The sequence below is a fragment of the Ochotona princeps genome, chromosome 15 (genome assembly GCF_030435755.1).
Source record: "Ochotona princeps isolate mOchPri1 chromosome 15, mOchPri1.hap1, whole genome shotgun sequence".
In the NCBI taxonomy this organism is placed as follows: Eukaryota; Metazoa; Chordata; class Mammalia; order Lagomorpha; family Ochotonidae; genus Ochotona; species Ochotona princeps.
In genome coordinates this window covers 49,515,856-49,524,454 of record NC_080846.1, presented here as the reverse complement: position 1 = coordinate 49,524,454, position 8,599 = coordinate 49,515,856, and the positions used below count along the sequence as shown (strand labels likewise).

Below are 8,599 nucleotides of genomic sequence, written 5' to 3'. Positions count from 1 at the left end.
ATATTTCGATTACAGTTTCATTGATTATCTGTATTTCCATAACTTCAAACGGTGCATTTAATTATTTATGTATTTAGAGTTGATTTTCTTTGTTAGTAATGATAAAAAGCATATTTCTCCATTTCCTCCTCCTTTTTGCCATCTGATATTCATGGGTTATAATCATCAATATATATAATAAAACATACAATTATTTTAATTATTAAGTCTTTAAAAGTAAAATAAGTTTGAGAAGAAAGGACAGAGAGAGAGGAGGAGGGAGGGGAGAGAGACAGAGACAATTCTCATTCATTGGTTCACTCTCCAAATACCTGCAGATATTTGGTCTAGGATCAAAGCTGGGAGCTAGGATCTGGGAGCTGGGAACTCCTTCTAGGCCCTTCATGTGGTGGCAGGAAGCTGGAGCCAGGAATTGAATCTGTGTACTCTGATATGGGACATGAGCATTTTAACTGCTGAGCTAAATACTATATATTATCAGTTCTTGATTTTCCTATGACTGTTGTTTGATTTAGCAGGTAAAAATCTTTTTGAGGGTCTGGCACACAGGTGAAGCTTCAGCTTGCTCCTGCTGCCATGTCAAACTGGAGAGACGGTTCATGTCTCTGATGTTGTTCTTCCTGGTTCAGCTCACGTGCCTGGGAAGGCTGCAGGTGAAGGGCCAAGTACTTGGGCCACTGTCGCCCAGATGAGTGACCCAGCTGGAGTCCCCACCATTTGGCTTGGCCAGACCTGGTTGCTGGGGCCGTTTGGGGAGAGCCAGTGGAAGAATGCAAGATCCTTGTCTATCTTGTTTCTTCCTTTCTTGCTGTTGCTCTGTTCTTCAAATAAATAAAAAAATCTTAAAAAAAGAAAAATGGTTCTTTAACCTTGCAAGTTGTATAGGTGTGCCTCCTTACATTAATTTCCTCTTTCCCTTCCTTCTCCTTGGGATTAAAAAAAAAATTCTCATGCTTTATAACGTTTCGTCTGTAACCAAAATCATTCCATAGCAGTTTCAGCTCTGTCATGCCTGTGCTGGTTTGCTGTTGTTTGTTGAGCATGATTCCTAAAAATGTAATTCTCTCAACTGCTGCATGCTTGAACATCTGCCTTGTCCGCCTGGGTGAAGTAGCTAGACTAAGTACCAGTGCTAAGATAGCACGGCTCTCCTCCCAGGGGACCCTGGAGGACTTATTTCACTGTCTTCTTTTTTTTGAGATTCATGTATTTACTTATCTGAAAGGCAGAATGACAGAGACAGGGAGGGAGAGAGACAGGAGAGAGTCTTCCAGCTGCTGGTTCACTCCCCGAATAGCTGCAGCACTCTGGGTAAAACCAGGAATCAGGAACTTCATCCGTGTCTCCCCTGTGGGTGGCAGGGGCCTAAAGGACTTGGCCCACCTTTGCTGCTTTGTCCAGGCACATTAGCAGGGAGGCAGATGGGAAATGGATCAGCTAGGACTTGAACTACTGCCCACAGGAGATGCTGCTGTCACATGTGGAGGCTTAACTAAATGCTGGGCTCTCCCCACTGTCTTATGGAGTTGCAGTCTTGAGGCAGCCTGCTCCCTTGATGGTGTTGCCTAGAAACCCAGGCTGTTCTGTCTTCATCTTTGAAGCTTAAAGAACTTCCTTAGGCCAGTTCTCAAACTGGTTTTTGGAGTCAGTTTTTGTTTTTCAATCTCTAGATTGAAGATGTTTAAAAATTTGGATTGAAATGTTTAATTTTGGTAAAACACACATGACAGAAATGACCAGCTTTGCCATTTTCAGATATACGACTCAGCAGTGTCAGGCATGTTCACAATGCTGTGTCCACCTGTCTACAAAATCACAACTCTTTTCCCATTGCACAACTCCCCACTCCTCCTGCCCCTTAGCCAGGTCCAAGCTTTCTTCTATTTTCCTCCTGTTATATTATTTGATTCCACATGTTGGGGCCTCTTTTTCAGGCACATCATTGCATATTAGCACATCTGTCTATAGACAAAGCTTTTTTGTCCTTGCTCCTTAGACATAGCAGGTACTCACAGAAGGATGTGCTGGGCAGGTGACACCCATGAGCTGTCACGACGGGCAGTGACATCAGCCTCCTCCTACCATTTGATTCTAGTGTCCCTGGGTTTGGCACAATTTTTTTTATTAGTAGTATTTGGGATGAGAAGTGCTTTTTATTTTCATCTAAGATAGAAGTTGCATACCTGGCATTCATTTTTAAAAATTATTATTTTATTTTATGACACAGTTCCATAGGCTCTGGGATTTCCCTTAACCCCTCCCCCCATATTGATTTCCTCTATATTATTACAATAGTATAGTTCATAAACAGTCATAATTCCATGACATTCATTTTTTTCTCACTCTCAATTCATTTGGTTTCAGACTAAGAAGTTATGATATCTATATTCCCGTTCCTTCTATCTGCAAGTGCGTTACTGAGTCTTGGTTTCTCCCATCAGTTTGAACATCGTTTATGCAGAAAACCATCCACACTGGAATGTCAAAACATCCACAGCCCCAAGAGAACAACCACCAGCCCAGGAGTAAGCCTGCTTTCTCATGGTCCAAGTGCGTTTGGGCGTTTCATGAAGTCTGGAGACAGTAGGGCAGTGCTCACTCAGCCTTCTGTCTGGCATGTCGGAATTCGCAGGTGCCTGAATGTTCAGCACCTTCCACCCTCTGGCGAGGAAATGACACGCGAGAGCCGTTGGCCGTACCACCAGGGGGCGCTGTCTGCTTCCTGTGTCTCTCCCCTGCTTTGCCTGTCTGGCTCTTTTTCCTGGGCTGAGAGCTTTCATGAGCACTCAAACAGGGGAAGCTGTTTTCCTCAGACTTTGTCGCCCTTCCTGTGCACTCAGTGTCACCAGCGTGTAGAAGGGAGATGGTCCAAGGTTCTGTCTCTGTTTCACCATGGGCCATGCCTGGAGGTGCTACAACTGCTCTCTCTTTGTCTCTGTCTCTGTCTCCCTCTCTCTCTCTCTCTCTCTCTCACACTCACACACACACACACACACACACACACACACACACACACACACACTTTCCCCTCACCCACGCCTTCATCCTTCAGGCAGTCCTCTCCCCTGAGGCCCACTGTCCACCCTTGATTGGTATTTCTCCATGTGGGGCAGCCTCCAAGCATGTGTGAACATGTCTTTTCAATGCTAATTGTCACAGAAATCCTGTCCCTATTTGTGTGCCTGTGTAAATATTGTGTCTCACAGACTGTGTGAGACAAAAACCTGGAGGTCAGTGAATGCACCTGTGCCGACGTCAATGAGAGGAGACCCTCCCAACTTGACTTCCCTGTGCATTCTATTCATTTTGAACCCTCTCCCCACCATTCCCACTGGATTGCAGCACAGGTGTGTATGCATGGAGACATCCTTTACTCCCTGGTCTGAGCCTTCTCTATTTGCTACTTTTTTTTTTCCCTGAAAATCCCTTCCATCCTTTTCCCTCCTAACACTGGGGTATTTAGGCAGGAGGCAGGGAAGGGACTCCTGATCACACTCTATGGGGTCAAGGCATTGCCTTCTCCTTAGAAGGAAGCAGGTAGCATGTCCTGGTACGGGGGAGCTGTAGGGAGGACGAGATCAAGACCTCAACATATCTTTTTAGAGGACAAGATTTGATCTCTAACAGGGTGACAGTCTACTCAGGTGGGAAATGCTGTGTTCATTCAGCTCTGATGGAGGAGGTCTGTAACTGGAGATCCCCCTTCATCTCCTTGGCACTGTTGGCAGAAATGGAGGGTGTGTGTGTGTGGAGGTGGTGAGAGGTGAGAAGGGAAATGCAATTCCCCATTTAAAACAGATCAGTGAGAGCTCCTCCCAGCTCTGACATCACAGGAGTGGATTGGATGGGGCGAGGGGAATTAGACTCTCAGGGTGTGGACACAGGCGGTCTATATGTCTGACTGGCTCTGCAGGTGGGAGAATAGATGATTTTCTCTTGTCACCTGTGTGCAAGGTGTGGTCCTCAGATTCAAGAAAATAGGTGCAGGGGTGGGGAGTTCCCAAGACCCCTCAGGGATATTTTAGGTATTTGGAGAAGATAATACACACATCTCAAGCATGGGGTAAGTGATGTTCAGGTTCCACACGGGGATGATGATTTTCATGCATGGGTTATCACTGTGGTGGCCCAGTGCTTACTATCTCACTGCTTTAGTCCCTGCCACGCACTCTGGCAGAACTTACAAGTACAAGAAAAGAGGGATGCGCTTCTACTAAAAGCATCAGAAAGTGCCTGTAGTAGCAGTGGCCTAGTCTTGGCTCATGTTCAGGATGCTGCACCTCCATTCTTTGGGGGCTGATGTCACTTGAGGGAAATGCTCAAATGTCACTGGGAGTCTTGCATGAAGAATCAGGAGGCTGACCCCAGCCAGAGTGCCGTCTGCACTACAGGGAGGTGTGGATGGGGCTGGGGATGAACGGCAGGCATCTTACTGGCCGAGGGACTGAGACCGGAACACTCCGTGCCTCCTGGACCTCCAGCTAGGGCTCCTCTCCCACCTCCCTCAAGGGCCCAGCCCATAGAAACTGCTACACACAGTGAATTAGATGCTTTAACTTTAATGGCTCGGGGCCAGAAGGATGGCCAAGGCTTTGAGTTTGATGATGGCTGCAGTTTTTCCCATGGGGGAACTTCACCTAGAAGAAAAGCCAAGATGAAGAGAGTCCCAGGCACTGGCTCCGGCCTTCCATCCTCTGGCTCCATCTTGAGCTGCCCACACTCCCGGGGAACAGAGCACAGCAATGGCAGTTTGAGTCACTGTAATCCTCTCCTCACCCCACCTTGGCAGGGAACCAGAGGGGTGTGAAGAAGCAGGCTCCACGGTGGGAAGGTTGGGGTTAGACTACAAGCAGAACTGGTCTAATGTTAGAATCCAATGGCAATTTGAATGTGGATCAGCAATTGGAATCGTTTGAGGACACAAAGAGAGGAAAGCCCCTAGGGCAGGTGGGGCCGTGCCCCATGTGTGGCTGTGTGCCTGTGGGGTGCGCATAAATCTTGTTCTACCTCCTCAACTCCTTTCCAGCCAAACTGTGCCTTAGGATGCACTCACCTGCAGTTAGATTCTTCCCACCTTCATTAGAATCCAGGGAATTTTGGTAACTTGTCCAGAAGCTTTTCTGTTTGGGGAGTAGAACAACCATATTAGTAGAAAGGCACATCATTTGAAACAAACAAAACCCAACTCTCTTCCAGACCTGAAAAGAACTCCCTTCCAGACCTGATTCCTCTATAGTTTCCCTAAACTGAAGGCTGTTTTGCTGAGAGACTCAGTCTCTCATAGGAAGGTGCATGGGCTGGGACAGCAATCACATAAAGTGCAGGGAGTAAATCCAACAGTTTCAGAAACCCTGTGAACTGTGTGTGTGTGTGTGTGGGTGCACACGTGCTGCAGAGTTTACTTATTTATTTGAAACACAGAGTTACATAGAGTAAGGGAGAGACAGAGATAGGAATGGATAGACAGAAAGAGCTCCCATTTGCTGTTTCACTCTCTAAATAGGCCCTAGGACTGGGGCTGGGTCGGGCTGAACAGGCAACTCAGATGGGCTGCCAGCACTGTCGGCGGCGGCTTAACCCTCCATGCCCCAGCCATGAGCCTTTGTGCTCAGGGAGTGAGAATGTCTGGCTTCTCCTGGACTAGTCTCTGCGGGTAGAGGTGGAGGTGTCCCTTGGCCTACAACCCGAGAAACCCTTAGGCTTCTGGTCTGGTCTTGACACAGAGACTTACTCAGCGGGTTAGATTTTGTTGTGGCTGCTGCGGCGGTCGTTGCTGCGGCGGTCGTTGCAGCAGCTGCGGTGGTCTCTGCGGCAGCTGCAAACACACATTTATGATTAGCAAAGTGTTTTGTCTTCTCCTTTAGAATGATCGGCTGAGCCCTAGGACACTAAGGTGTGCTAGAGGTCAGGAGGCTGAAGAGACATGGCATAGACCTTGCCCTTCTCAGGGAGATCTCTATGGGACACACGACTCTTGCCAGGGTTGGGGTTAGGGTGGGGCCGGGCTATGCTGAGAATCTGGGGGGCTGAGTGTAGAAGGCATGAAGGGGAGAGGTCCTCAGGGTATGTCCAGGGGGGTGGAGAATGAGTCAGCAAGAGGTTTGGGCGAGGCAGGTGTGGTGGGACATGAAGAGGCTTCCTGGAAAATAGAGCTGGAAATGAGGTCTGATGTGGGATGGGGTCTCTGGATCAAGCGATGGCGAGTTTCTAAGAGAGGTGTTGGCCCATGAAGGATTCATGCCTCTTGGAGTTGTTGTTTTCCTGGTCCTGTTTCACCTTATAGTTTCTCTGCTTCTCTCTCTCTCTCTCTCTCTTTCTCTCTCAACTTATATATTTGACTGGCAGAGAGAATGGAGGGGTTGGAAAGAGAGAGAGAGAGAGAGATCCTTCATCTGCAGGTTCACTCCCCAATGACTGCAATGGCTGGAGTTGGTGCTGGTCAATGATAGGACCCCAGAACTTCATCCGGGTCTCCCACATGGGTGGGTGGCAGGACCCCAAGTACTTGGGCCATCTTCTGTTCCTTTCCCAGGCACATCAGCAAGGGGCTGGATGGGAAGTGGAGCAGCCAGGATTGGAACCCGTGCTCTGAGGTAAGATTCTGGTTTCCTGGCAGCAGAATCTACTGCTGCGTCGCAATGCTGGCCCACCTGCTCCCTTCTTCAGTGTGCTCTGTGGGAGCCTCCATGCCTCTCCGGGACCCAGACTCTCTCCCCACGGCTTCCCCCAGCTTCCACTCCCACCCCCAGTTATGGAACCCCCTCCCAGTGGGCAGGGACGGGATGGGGAGGACTTACTGGTCTCAGCAGGAGCAGCGTCCGTGGTGTTTTCTGCAGGGGAGGAAGCACAAAGCAAGATGGGAACGAGGACGGCCCTCAGCCCACCGACCATCTTCCCTCTGAGGGCCGACTGTGGAGTGTGGGATGCAGTCCCGGGTGGCTGGAGCCGCCCTGCCGCAGGCTGTGCCAACACCTTCTCCTGACGGCTCAGCCCCTCGCCTGGGACATCTGACAGGGTTGCCTGAGGTTTCTGTCAAGGCCAGGCCTAGGTCAGAGGGCCTCTGACTGCTGGGCCGGGAGGACTCTGTAGTGAGTCCCGGTTACTGCCCCCGGGCAGGCGGTCAACTCCGCGCATGTGCAGAGCTGGCTGCAGGGTGGGTGGAAGCCCCGGGGCTGGAGAAGCCGCTAGGAGTCCTCCGCCTCAGGAAGCAATTAGTCGCGTGAGGCAGAAGCTGCACAAAAGAGTAAGGTAAGGGCAGCTGACACCTGAACGGGCTCCCGGAAGGCTTCTTTAAAAACGAGTCTTAGTTTAAGGTGTAATAGATGGGGGGGGGGGGGGGGTGAGAGGGGACGGGAGAGGAATCAATGGCTAGGTGTCCCCTCAGAGTAGGTTGAGGGAAGGACAGGAACCAGAAGGAAGGCTGAGGTGTTCAAGGAGCCATAGTGCACTTCCTGAGCCAAATGCTGCTCTTAATGCCATTCGGTCACCAGCCATAGGCCGGGGCATGCTGCTTGGTGAGTCGGAGAAGGGCAGTGTGCTAGCTCTCCCTGCCTCTGCCTGGGACGCTGGTGTAAGGAGGGGGACTTTGTCCAGTTGCACACTAAGGTACAGGGGCATCTCAGGAAGAGAGTGGTTAGAGCAGCGAATTGAGAAAGGGAAAGGAGCAGGCCGGGACCAGGGGCCCCTGTTTCTCTGCCCAAGGGGCCATCTATTGGAGAACTGAGAGCCAGAATCGCTTGCAGAGGTGATGGTCCTGGGAGAGAAGGAGAGCGCTGAAGACAGGAGCTGGGCCTCCCTGGACCGCGAGGACACCAGGACACTGCCGCTGGGTTTAGGAGAGGGGCCATACTTACGGGCAGAGACCAGCACCCCTGCCAGGGTTGTCAGGAAGAGGAGAGCGATGAGTTTCATGTTTGGGTTGAGGTTGAGATGGCCACAGAATCTGTGCAGGCTCTGCAGACTACTGGTTCTGGTGTTGCCGGCCGTTTTAAGGCTTTCACCAGCCAATGGGAATCAAGCTTGGAGGGGTGTGCTTTCTGCACCCTCCTCCGCTTCTTCCAGGAGCCTGGCACCTGCTAAATCAACAAGGGTTGGTTGGACAGGATGATGGCTGATGTTCTCACAAGTAGGTCAGTGGTAGGAATCTTTGTCATGAACTCCCAGCCGTCCCTATCCTCACTCCCTCCTTCCTTCTTCATGCCCCCTGTCCTCTGGACTTTTAGCGACAGGAAGTAGCACAATTCCCCAGGTGAGGGAGTGAGGGAGCGAAGTGGGCGTCTGGAGGCTGGGGGTTGAGGAGAGCACACTGCCCACTCGCTTAGCCCAGTCTACTGAGGGCTGAGTGTGGGGCTAGATCGTTTCTCCAGCCTGAGGGAGCCTCTGGGCTCAGGAGGTGGGTGGGAGGCCACATATTCTCTCTTCCTCTGGAAAAGCAAAAGCAGAATATTTGAGATCCTGGGTCCCCACTCCCCTTTGACGGGATAGGGTTGAAAGCACGTGTGCTGTGTCTGGAGCTGTCACATTTTTGAGATTGTCTAACTGCCCCTTTATCGTCTGCATTTTTGGATATAAATCTGCCTTGGATTTTCCAAGACCCTTT

At 50.3% G+C, this 8,599-nt stretch overlaps 1 long non-coding RNA gene across 1 annotated transcript; it reads right to left on the bottom strand.

Moving 5' to 3' along the window:
- Window positions 1-5,754: 5,754 nt before the first annotated feature.
- Window positions 5,755-7,992, bottom strand: LOC131482142 (uncharacterized). Its single transcript, XR_009246777.1, has 3 exons — window positions 7,854-7,992; window positions 6,798-6,830; window positions 5,755-5,815 (listed from the first exon to the last, which is right to left on the bottom strand). It is a non-coding gene; the product is annotated as an uncharacterized LOC131482142 (long non-coding RNA).
- Window positions 7,993-8,599: the final 607 nt, after the last annotated feature.